This window comes from Anthonomus grandis, chromosome 1, assembly GCF_022605725.1.
Source record: "Anthonomus grandis grandis chromosome 1, icAntGran1.3, whole genome shotgun sequence".
Taxonomy (NCBI): domain Eukaryota; kingdom Metazoa; phylum Arthropoda; class Insecta; order Coleoptera; family Curculionidae; genus Anthonomus; species Anthonomus grandis.
In genome coordinates, this window is record NC_065546.1 from 30,688,460 (window position 1) to 30,701,211 (window position 12,752).

Consider the following 12,752-nt stretch of genomic DNA (forward strand, 5'->3'; position numbering starts at 1 on the left):
ACCTCAGAGTCAAAAATGTCAAATCCGAGCTGTTTTTGTTTTTGTACGCAATCCTCGGACGTTCGGATAAGACAGCGATAGATTAGATGAATTAGTGGGTTTTTACCGGAGTAATGTTAGCAACGGAATACCAGCAACGGCGGTTGCCGGGTGGTCACGAGTCGCGCGCGATGTCGAAGCGGCGCTTATGAAAATTGATAGTTTATTCAACACATGCAAAACTTTAAATGCATTATAACTTCCATTAGATGCATTTTCTCAACGCAAAAAATTCCTCTTTACTAAATTTGTTATGTTACGGCACAATTAAAAAAATTATGAAAAATTTTATCGGAAAAAAATTATTTTAAATTCGATATAAGTCGTTTAAAAAGCAAAAAACACCGTTTTTATGGTCGCAATTTGAGGATTTTTTTAGGGATGACAACTCAATATCTCTACTAACTTACTGGATATACCGTTTGAGAAAGTCAACCAATTTTAAAAAACTATAACGTTTTTACTATGATAAAAGAATAGACCAAATTCGGTATTTTCGACATTTGAAGGGTAAAAAAACACCGTTGCTACGGGTAAAAAATTATGATTTTTTTAAGAATGATAACAGAGTATCTATAGATACTTACTATATAAGTCGTTTTAAAAAGCCGACGTATTTTAAAAAACTAAAATTTTTTTAGTTCGATAAAATAATAGACCAAATGCGGTATTTTCGACATTTGAAGGGTAAAAAACCACCGTTGCTACGGGTAAAAAATTATGATTTTTTTAAGAATGATAATAGAGTATCTATAGATACTTACTATATAAGTCGTTTGAAAAAGCCGACGTATTTTAAAAAACTACAATTTTTTTAGTTCGATAAAATAATAGACCAAATTCGGTATTTTCGACATTTGAAGGGTAAAAAAACACCGTTGCTACGGGTAAAAAATTATGATTTTTTTAAGAATGATAATAGAGTACCTATAGATACTTACTATATAAGTCGTTTGAAAAAGCCGACGTATTTTAAAAAACTACAATTTTTTTAGTTCGATAAAATAATAGACCAAATTCGGTATTTTCGACATTTGAAGGGTAAAAAAACACCGTTGCTACGGGTAAAAAATTATGATTTTTTTAAGAATGATAACAAAGTATCTATAGATACTTACTATATAAGTCGTTTGAAAAAGCCGACGTATTTTAAAAAACTACAATTTTTTTAGTTCGATAAAATAATAGACCAAATTCGGTATTTTCGACATTTGAAGGGTAAAAAAACACCGTTGCTAGGGGTAAAAAATTAAGATTTTTTTACGAATGATAATACGATATCTGTAGATACTTACTATGTATGTTTTTTTAAAAAGCCGACGTATTTTAAAAAACTAGAATTTTTTTAGTTTGATAAAAAAATAGACCAAATTCGGTATATTCGACATTTGAAGGGTAAAAAAACACCGTTGCTACGGGTAAAAAATTATGATTTTTTTAAGAATGATAATAGAGTACCTATAGATACTTACTATATATGTCGTTTGAAAAAGCCGACGTATTTTAAAAAACTAGAATTTTTTTAGTTTGATAAAAGAATAGTCCAAATTCGGTATTTTCGACATTTGAGGGGTAAAAAAACACCGTTGCTACGGGTAAAAAATTATGATTTTTTTAAGAATGATAATAGAGTACCTATAGATACTTACTATATAAGTAGTTTGAAAAAGCCGACGTATTTTAAAAAACTACAATTTTTTTTGGTTTGATAAAATAATAGACCAAATTCGGTATTTTCGACATTTGAAGGGTAAAAAAACACCGTTGCTACGGGTAAAAAATTATGATTTTTTTAAGAATGATAATAGAGTACCTATAGATACTTACTATATATGTCGTTTGAAAAAGCCGACGTATTTTAAAAAACTAGAATTTTTTTAGTTTGATAAAAAAATAGACCAAATTCGGTATTTTCGACATTTGAGGTGTAAAAAAACACCGTTGCTACGGGTAAAAAATTATGATTTTTTTAAGAATGATAGTAGAGTACCTATAGATACTTACTATATATGTCGTTTGAAAAAGCCGACGTATTTTAAAAAACTAGAATTTTTTTAGTTTGATAAAAAAATAGACCAAATTCGGTATTTTCGACATTTGAAGGGTAAAAAAACACCGTTGCTACGGGTAAAAAATTATGATTTTTTTAAGAATGATAATAGAGTACCTATAGATACTTACTATATATGTCGTTTGAAAAAGCCGACGTATTTTAAAAAACTAGAATTTTTTTAGTTTGATAAAAAAATAGACCAAATTCGGTATTTTTGACATTTGAAGGGTAAAAAAACACCGTTGCTACGGGTAAAAAATTATGATTTTTTTAAGAATGATAATAGAGTACCTATAGATACTTACTATATATGTCGTTTGAAAAAGCCGACGTATTTAAAAAAACTAGAATTTTTTTAGTTTGATAAAAAAATAGACCAAATTCGGTATATTCGACATTTGAAGGGTAAAAAAACACCGTTGCTACGGGTAAAAAATTATGATTTTTTTAAGAATGATAACAGAGTATCTATAGATACTTACCATGTATGTCTCTTGAAAAAGCCGACGTATTTTAAAAAACTAGAATTTTTTAAGTTTGATAAAAGAATAGACCAAATTCGGTATTTTCGACATTTGAAGGGTAAAAAAACACCGTTGCTACGGGTAAAAAATTATGATTTTTTTAAGAATGATAATAGAGTACCTATAGATACTTACTATATATGTCGTTTGAAAAAGCCGACGTATTTTAAAAAACTAGAATTTTTTAAGTTTGATAAAAGAATAGACCAAATTCGGTATATTTGACAATTGGAGGGTAAAAAAGGATAGGGATGAAAAAATTAGATTTTTTTTAGGGATAATAACACAATATTTATAGATGCTTTCTATGAATACCGTTTGAGTAACACGACATAATTTAAAAAACTAGAATTAATTTCATCAGATGAAAAAACACACCTATTTTGATATATTTAGCACTTTAAGGTATAAAACATCTTTGCTCCAGGTATAATTTTCTGTATAGAAAGTTTAATTTTCTTTTTGAGTTTTTTTATTAAACTTGCAAAGTTTACCCACTTTGTCCAGAACTTGTATTATGCGGTTTATTAGAAGAGAAATAAATATAGGACAGGGCGAAGGTTAAAAAAACAGCATTCGCTTCTTTGAAATATAGGCGCTTATACGCGGATCGTTCAGATTTGTTAAAAAGTTATTGCAATCGTGTGTGCGAGAAGGAGATAACTAATGCATTTGCATCAGGTTTAAGCGTTTGCATAAGGGCATCGCGTTTGTCGGTACACCTAAGGATGCCGACGCAAGTGTTCGTTAGGGCTATTCTTAAAGTAATGCTTTATTCTTACTTTATTTTTTTTATTTTTTTGTTTGTTTTATTTTTCTTTATTTTTCAATATTTATTCCCTTATTTTTTAGATACTAACCATTAATTTAATATATTACTACCCGTTTTAAGTTCTATTTGTTTCTTTTACTAATTTTTCCATTTATATAATTATTAATTTTTAGAGAATAGCCCTTTTAAAAAAAATACTATTTTTAAGAATATAATAATTTAAAATTTTTTCTTGATATTTTTCTGAGGAGTGAGGGACATTTGCTTTTAGAAATAAAATTAATCTCTATTTTTAGTCTTGTCTGAGACTTCTTAACGTTGAGACAAAATATTGCCTTCTATACATATTGGTCAATACTGTGATTTTTGCTGTGGAAAATTACGGGTATACTGGTGAGCTCTGTATCAACGTTTCACTATAAGTATAAGTGTTAGTTTTCTCGTCGGCTTTCTTTTACTTGGGTTGACTTTAAATTGTTTTCTTTTAAGTTTGCTTTAATAATTTAAATTTCTGTTTTAAATGGGTGGAAAAAAAGCAAATCCTGCAAGATTAGCTAATTTTTTTAATGAAAGATCAATAAGTTATCAGGAGGCTCTAGGTTTAAACATAAATGACGATATTTTAGGTGATGCAGCGATTATTTCATATGGAGCAAGTTGTTACGAATTTCGACGTAACGTGCAGCGTTACTTAAAAAAGAATAGCTGTAATATTCGGTCCTTGTTTACTAATAATAGTGAGTCAATTATTTTATGCAAAAAAAAAAAAAATAAAAAATACAAACATATTCAGTTAAAAAATGAATTTAATATTAAAGATAAAGAAAGCCTGACAGATGATGAATTAGATATTTCAGATACCTTTGGTAGTTTATTTAATAAGAAAGAAAAAGTGTCTAATAGCCTATTACCTCATGGTTCAATTAATGTTTACGTGAAAGGCCAAAGTCCTACAGAAAAAAGAAAATTTTTATATAATAAGTGTAATGATTTTTAAGGCTCTTTTGAGGTAACTATAGCAGAATTTAAGGAGCTTATAAATTTTGATTTTGGAACTAGTACTATTAAATTTATAGAGGGTCAGTACGTTTATTATTTGAAGGAAAGAATAAAAGAAGTTAATAATACTTGTTTGTTTTATGTAAAATCTTATCGCATTACAAAAACACGCATAACAGTTTATGGTTATTGTGGCCATTATTATTGTAAAACTTTTAAACTTATTTGTCATTTAGGAAAAAATAAGGAAGAGTGCTCGAATTATATTTTTAATGTGTTTAGTTCGAATTTTAATTATAGACACGCTGATAATTTGACTAGGCAAGTAAGGGGTGTTGAAAGAACTTTATTAGGGAATCATTTTAGGGATAAGACTCCTTTACAAATGAGAATGAAAAATGTTTTAAAGCCCAACGTCACTTTAAATTTAACAAAAAATTTGCAGACAATTAAATCTGATGGGGTCTATAAAAATATTAAGGCGGAATTTTTATCACGACTTGATCGTGATTCTGACGATCGTTTTGACATGCACTTAATGGGTAGGGATCATCGGGAGTATATTCAGTTTACTGGGGAACCATTTACTGTATATATTTTTAGCAAAGAGCAAAATGACTTAATATTATCCGCTCTTCGAAAATCCAATAATAGAAAGGTCACTTTATATTTAGATGCTACTGGTAGTGTTGTCCGCCAACCTACTTATGTTTCAGATAGCAAAGCGAGTTTTTTTGAGAAAAGAATTTTGTATTATACAGGAGTAGTAAGAGTAGGGTCCCCTAAAGAGGGAAATCAATGCGTATCTCCAGTTCTTGAAATGATTTCATCCCAGCATGATCATGTAACAATTGCTAACTGGCTTAATAAATTTAAATTTTTTTGGGATAAATATAGCGGAAAGTGGCCAATTTTTGATAGAGTCGTAACTGATTTTTCTTTAGCAGAAATTCATGCGGTATGTTCATCATTTAATGAAATGAGTTTATTACGGTATCTAAATGATTTTTGTTTTAATTATGTTTATAATAAAAAAGTCAATAGTCAAATTACTCCTATTCAGATTTGTTGTGCACACATGATGAAAATTTTCTCAAATGTAATTAATAAACATTTTAGTCAGTATAATATTAAAGTCTTTTTAAAGGAAACTGTTGCTGCTGCTTCTATTGTTTCAAATATTAAAGATCTCGAGCAGTGGTTTAGGTATTTGGTAATATTATTAGATTCTAAATTTGATTCTCTTTCTGTTAACTTTGCTGAACAAAAGCTGTTGGAATTCAATGCTTCTCTAAATATAAAACAACTATTGCCTCAAAATAATGATTTGGAAAATAATTCAACAGAATCACAAAAAACTACCCAATCAAAAAACTCCACATTTTTTGAAAATTCCTTATTTTATTTAAGATTTATTGCAATTCGAGAAACAGTTAATCTACAAATATGCAATGTCGGTGTTAGTAATTTAAATAAATTTTTTAATCCGACATTTTTAACATATATTATTCAACATTATTTTTCTTACCTACCTCTATGGTCATCTCTTCTTATTGGAGAGCGTTCTAGCAATGCCTTAGTAGAAAATTATTTTAACTACTTAAAAAATGATATTTTGCATAAAGACCTTCGAAAAAAACCAAGTAGATTTTGTAGAAATGTTCGAGAATATGTATTGTCCTGCCATAAGACTATAATGTTAGGAATAAATCGAAAATCTTGCGCTGTAAATAAAAGAAGAATTGAAATACCTGATGAAACATGGTGCAAGCGTGTTCGTAGGGAAGGTTCATACTATAAAGCATCAGGAAGTAGAAAAATACTAAGCCTTAAACAGTTCTCACATACACACATGAATTTTATACATTTATCATTTTTTTCTAATGGTTTAGTTGATCAGATTGACTATTATAATCAAACGCTTCAAAATAATAATAATGAATTTATGGTTGCTAAATTTTCTAGTAGTAGGTTTAGGGGCATTAATATTTTAAATTCTTCTTCTTTTCACTGCCTTCATTCTAGTTCTATATTAAAAAAAAAAAACAACGGATCTTTGGTTAGATAATTTTGTTATTGACTTAATCTTAGAAAAAATTACACAAATGAGAGGCAATAGAGTTTTAGTTTTGTCTTGGTATGAGGGGACTGCAATTTATCCGCAAAATAATGGTTCGTCCAAAGCTTATCCAAGTATGCCAGATTTGAAAGAAGCTAAAGAACTAATTATTCCTGTTAACCAACATGGAAATCATTGGACATTAGTGTATATTAATTTTGAGAACCATATTTACCGTTATAACTCGGCGGCTCCTAAAAGCGAATATTGTAGGCAAAAAGATGTTATAACCCATAAAGAATTATTTGAATAATTTATAAAGAAACATAATAAAATGTATCCATGTTCTAAAAAGCCAGAAAGTTATTCTATTGAAATGCCAACTATCCCGTATCAATCAGACAGTTTTAATTGTGGAGTTTTTATTATTTATTTTGGAAATAATTTAATTAATCAGAGAGCAGTTGAAAATGCATTTGATCCTAATGCATTTAGAATATTTTTACAAAAAATTATTTTAGAAAACTCGGATGATGTAAGAAGTCTTTGCGTAAAATGTGGAGTTTGCACCGATAACGAAACTGAAGGAGTATCTATTTTTTGTGAAATGTGTAACAGATGGTGGCACAAACTTTGTTTATTAGCAATTGATCATTCATTTATAGAACCACCACATTTTATTTGTTTATTGTGCACAAATTTTAAAAAAGAACAGCAAGAAGAAAATTAAAATGCAATATAATTATTTATTATGTGTTAAATATTCTCAAACATATTTTTATAATTTTTTTAATCCATTACAAGATTTGTTAGTCTTCGTAACTTTTTAGTCCACACCAACTTAATTATATTACTAAATGTGCAATAATTTCGTAAACTGTTACGTATTAGACTTCTTTGCGTGTACATAACTTATTCGTCTGTTAGATTTATTGGTTGGGATTGGCAAGGGTGTAGGGGAGGAGGGAGGCCTTTTGCGCCAATTGTTACTAGAATAATTAAATATATACACATGTATATAGGTTTATATTATTTCTGCGTTTCGAAATTGATTAAAATTAAAATATTTTTCGGTTTTTAAGACCTATAGGTAACTTACGCCCATTAGATTTATTGGCTGGGATTGGCAAGGGTGTAGGGGAGGAAGGAGCCCTTTTGCGCCAATCATTATTAGAATAATTTAACATATACACATATATAAAGACATAGGTTTATATTCTTTCTGCGTTTCGAAACTAATTTGGGTTCAAATATTTTTCGCTTTTTAAGACCTGTAGGTAACTTACGCCTGTTACATTTATTGACTAGAATTGGCAAGGCTGTAGGGAAGAAGAGAGCCCTTTTTCGGTGCTTGCAATTAAACCATACTTTTATCAAATCACCAAACAAAGTATACTTTTAAAAATAAAATTTAAAGAAAAGTTACTGGAGTTGCTTTGAAAGAAACGTCATTTAAACCTATTAGTTCGATTCCCTGATGAATCATTTATGTAAATGTTGTTTCTATCCTCATCAGAAATTTATAGTATATTCCATAAGATTTTTACAATATTTGTCGAAATTATTTAAATTAATATTATAGCTTCATTTATTAACTTTTTAAAATATTTTTGTGTTAGCTATTTTGCGGGCCAGGCAAAATTTTTACCACATTCAATAATTTTTAAGATACCAACTAGGCAAAATGCCTGCTGACACAAAAATATAAAATACTCTTATCATAGAAAGACCACAACACATATGTATTCTATTCATATCAATACTTTTTATTCATGGCATATATGTTCACGTTCTATCGAAACTTTATTTCTTCATGCTTATAAAATTCTTAACCTCTTTAAATCACATACGTATAGCTCCCAAAACTGTACGCACTATTTCTTTTTTTATCTTTTAAAACTTTCACTAGATATTGCCACTAAACTATTTTATTATATTATTTAGATTCTCGCCCTCGTAATACTTCTTATTTTCAATTAATCTTTCACTGGCCCGCCGGGGCTTCTGGTTGTGCAAGCGTACCACAGCATACCTATAAGTATATAATTACACCAAAATAAAAAGTTACGTTTTATTTGGTTCTAAACGAAAATATATTTTAATATAAGAATATAATCTATAGTTATATACCGGGAATCTGAAATAAAGTCTGGCCAAATTAACATTAAGTATATTTTTTGCGAATGATAACTTATTCTCTTAAAAGTGGGATGCTTAATTGTTTTTTAGTTTTCACCTTAGTAAATAGCGGGATAAATACGCCAACAAATCTAGCCGACCTCGTATCTTCAAGAATACAGTCAACAATATTTTAGACCTAATTTTAGACATTATATATCCTAATTCTGCAAGAATAATTGGGGTAACTATAATTCGTAGTCAAAAAGATTCGAACATCGAACAAAAATAAATATGTTTTTCTAAGCGTCGAATTATTCCTACGTTTACTAAATATTAAAATGATATTAAAATCACCCTATCTAATATTATGTTAAATGTAATAATATACTTATAATCGGTATGCATTAGCCTCTGCTCAACAACTCCACTCTCACCTTCTCGTGGTAAGCCCTGTTACGCCGAATTTTGCATAGTTCAACTTGATGCACACAAATTCATATTTCTTTTATTAATGCAAAATTCAGCTGACTAAGAGAGAAAGGGGGACCGAAAGTTCAATTTATGTATTGTATCTTAATATGCCTTATGAGGATCGGGAAGAAACAATAATTTTTTTTGTAAACTCAAAACACTATAAACTTTTATACTAACATTTGGTCCTAACTCCTAACCATTTTCCCGACCTTCGTAAACCAGTTTATTTTTTCTTAACCAATAGATTATTACCTCTCTATACTCCCATGATCTAGCACTACTGCCAATCAACACCTTGCTGCAATATTCTGATGAGACCGCAGGAATAACTATATCTAATACAAAGTTTCATATTAAATATATGCACCAGTTATTAATCTACTCCTAGATGCATGGATCAAGACTGGAGGTCAGCCCTAGAAAGTGTCTTCCAAAAGGAAGAGTGTTCCACCTGGACTTTTAAAATAAAAAGCCTCCAATCTCACATGGTTTGCCATTATTGGGCTTAATATATATAGTCTATAAAGTCCAGTTATGTATGTAGTACTAATATGTAGGTATAGTTTTTGATCTTAGGTTCACCAGGGAACGCCAGGACCCAAGCTGGTTAGTTGTTCTGACTTGCTACTCGAAGAATCAGCTCTTCAGAACGATCAAGGTTTGGCTCTACCGGAATTATACTAAGACAAACACATCCCCCCGTTATTGGCAGAACACATAGGTATATGAGCCACACCGCAATCTTTTGTCATCTCTAGGGTACACCTTAAACATCTTCAAAAGATCACCTGATAAACATAACGGACAACTACAAAGCTCATATTTTGAACTTTTGGACCACTTACTTCACTCAAGCACTCCTAGATAATTTGTATTTGATCGGGCTACTAGATTAAATAAGAGCATGTAATAGTACATTGTAAATAAATGTTTGTTTTAAAGTAACCAGAAGCAACAATGTTTTTTTACCTCTTAATAATTGTCGAACATACTGCATTTTGTCTCTTCTATTATCATAGTAAAAAAATTCTAGTTTTTTAAAATACGTCGGCTTTTTCAAACGACATATATAGTAAGTATCTATAGATACTCTATTATCATTCTTAAAAAAATCATAATTTTTCACCCGTAGCAACGGTGTTTTTTTACCCTTCAAATGTCAAAAATACCGAATTTGGTCAATTCTTTTATCAAACTAAAAAAATTCTAGTTTTTTAAAATACATCGGCGTTTTCAAACGATTTATATAGTAAGTATCTATAGATAGTGTGTTATCATTCTTAAAAAAATCATAATTTTTTACCCGTAGCAACGGTGTTTTTTTACCCTTCAAATGTCGAAAATACCGAATTTGGTCTATTCTTTTATCAAACTTAAAAAATTGTAGTTTTTTAAAATACGTCGGCTTTTTCAAACGACTTATATAGTAAGTATCTATAGATACTCTGTTATCATTCTTAAAAAAATCATAATTTTTTACCCCTAGCAACGGTGTTTTTTTACCCTTCAAATATCGAATATACCGAATTTGGTCTATTTTTTTATCAAACTAAAAAAATTCTAGTTTTTTAAAATACGTCGGCTTTTTGAAAAGACATACACAGTAAGTATCTAGAGATACCGTATTATCATTCATAAAAAAATAATAATTTTTTACCCATAGCAACGGTGTTTTTTTACCCTTCAAATGTCGAAAATACCGAATTTGGTCTATTATTTTATCGAACTAAAAAAATTGTAGTTTTTTAAAATACGTCGGCTTTTTCAAACGACTTATATAGTAAGTATCCATAGATACTCTATTATCATTTTTAAAAAAATCATAATTTTTTACCCGTAGCAAGGGTGGTTTTTTACCCTTCAAATGTCCAAAATACCGAATTTGGTCTATTCTTTTATTAAACTTAAAAAATTCTAGTTTTTTAAAATACGTCGGCTTTTTCAAAAGACATACATAGTAAGTATCTATAGATACTCTGTTATCATTTTTAAAAAAATCATAATTTTTTACCCGTAGCAACGGTGTTTTTTTACCCTTCAAATGTCAAAAATACCGAATTTGGTCAATTCTTTTATCAAACTAAAAAAATTCTAGTTTTTTAAAATACGTCGGCTTTTTCAAAAGACATATATAGTAAGTATCTATAGATACTCTATTATCATTCTTAAAAAAATCATAATTTTTTACCCGTAGCAACGGTGTTTTTTTACCCTTCAAATGTCAAAAATACCGAATTTGGTCAATTCTTTTATCAAACTAAAAAAATTCTAGTTTTTTAAAATACGTCGGCTTTTTCAAAAGACATATATAGTAAGTATCTATAGATACTCTATTATCATTCTTAAAAAAATCATAATTTTTTACCCGTAGCAACGGTGTTTTTTTACCCTTCAAATGTCAAAAATACCGAATTTGGTCAATTCTTTTATCAAACTAAAAAAATTCTAGTTTTTTAAAATACATCGGCGTTTTCAAACGATTTATATAGTAAGTATCTATAGATAGTGTGTTATCATTCTTAAAAAAATCATAATTTTTTACCCGTAGCAACGGTGTTTTTTTACCCTTCAAATGTCGAAAATACCGAATTTGGTCTATTCTTTTATCAAACTTAAAAAATTGTAGTTTTTTAAAATACGTCGGCTTTTTCAAACGACTTATATAGTAAGTATCTATAGATACTCTGTTATCATTCTTAAAAAAATCATAATTTTTTACCCCTAGCAACGGTGTTTTTTTACCCTTCAAATATCGAATATACCGAATTTGGTCTATTTTTTTATCAAACTAAAAAAATTGTAGTTTTTTAAAATACGTCGGCTTTTTGAAAAGACATACACAGTAAGTATCTAGAGATACCGTATTATCATTCATAAAAAAATAATAATTTTTTACCCATAGCAACGGTGTTTTTTTACCCTTCAAATGTCGAAAATACCGAATTTGGTCTATTATTTTATCGAACTAAAAAAATTGTAGTTTTTTAAAATACGTCGGCTTTTTCAAACGACTTATATAGTAAGTATCCATAGATACTCTATTATCATTTTTAAAAAAATCATAATTTTTTACCCGTAGCAAGGGTGGTTTTTTACCCTTCAAATGTCCAAAATACCGAATTTGGTCTATTCTTTTATTAAACTTAAAAAATTCTAGTTTTTTAAAATACGTCGGCTTTTTCAAAAGACATACATAGTAAGTATCTATAGATACTCTGTTATCATTCTTAAAAAAATCATAATTTTTTACCCGTAGCAACGGTGTTTTTTTACCCTTCAAATGTCAAAAATACCGAATTTGGTCAATTCTTTTATCAAACTAAAAAAATTCTAGTTTTTTAAAATACGTCGGCTTTTTCAAAAGACATATATAGTAAGTATCTATAGATACTCTATTATCATTCTTAAAAAAATCATAATTTTTTACCCGTAGCAACGGTGTTTTTTTACCCTTCAAATGTCAAAAATACCAAATTTGGACTATTCTTTTATCAAACTTAAAAAATTCTAGTTTTTAAAATACGTCGGCTTTTTCAAAACACATACATGGTAAGTATCTATAGATAGTGTGTTATCATTCTTAAAAAAATCATAATTTTTTACCCGTAGCAACGGTGTTTTTTTACCCTTCAAATGTCGAAAATACCGAATTTGGTCTATTCTTTTATCAAACTTAAAAAATTGTAGTTTTTTAAAATACGTCGGCTTTTT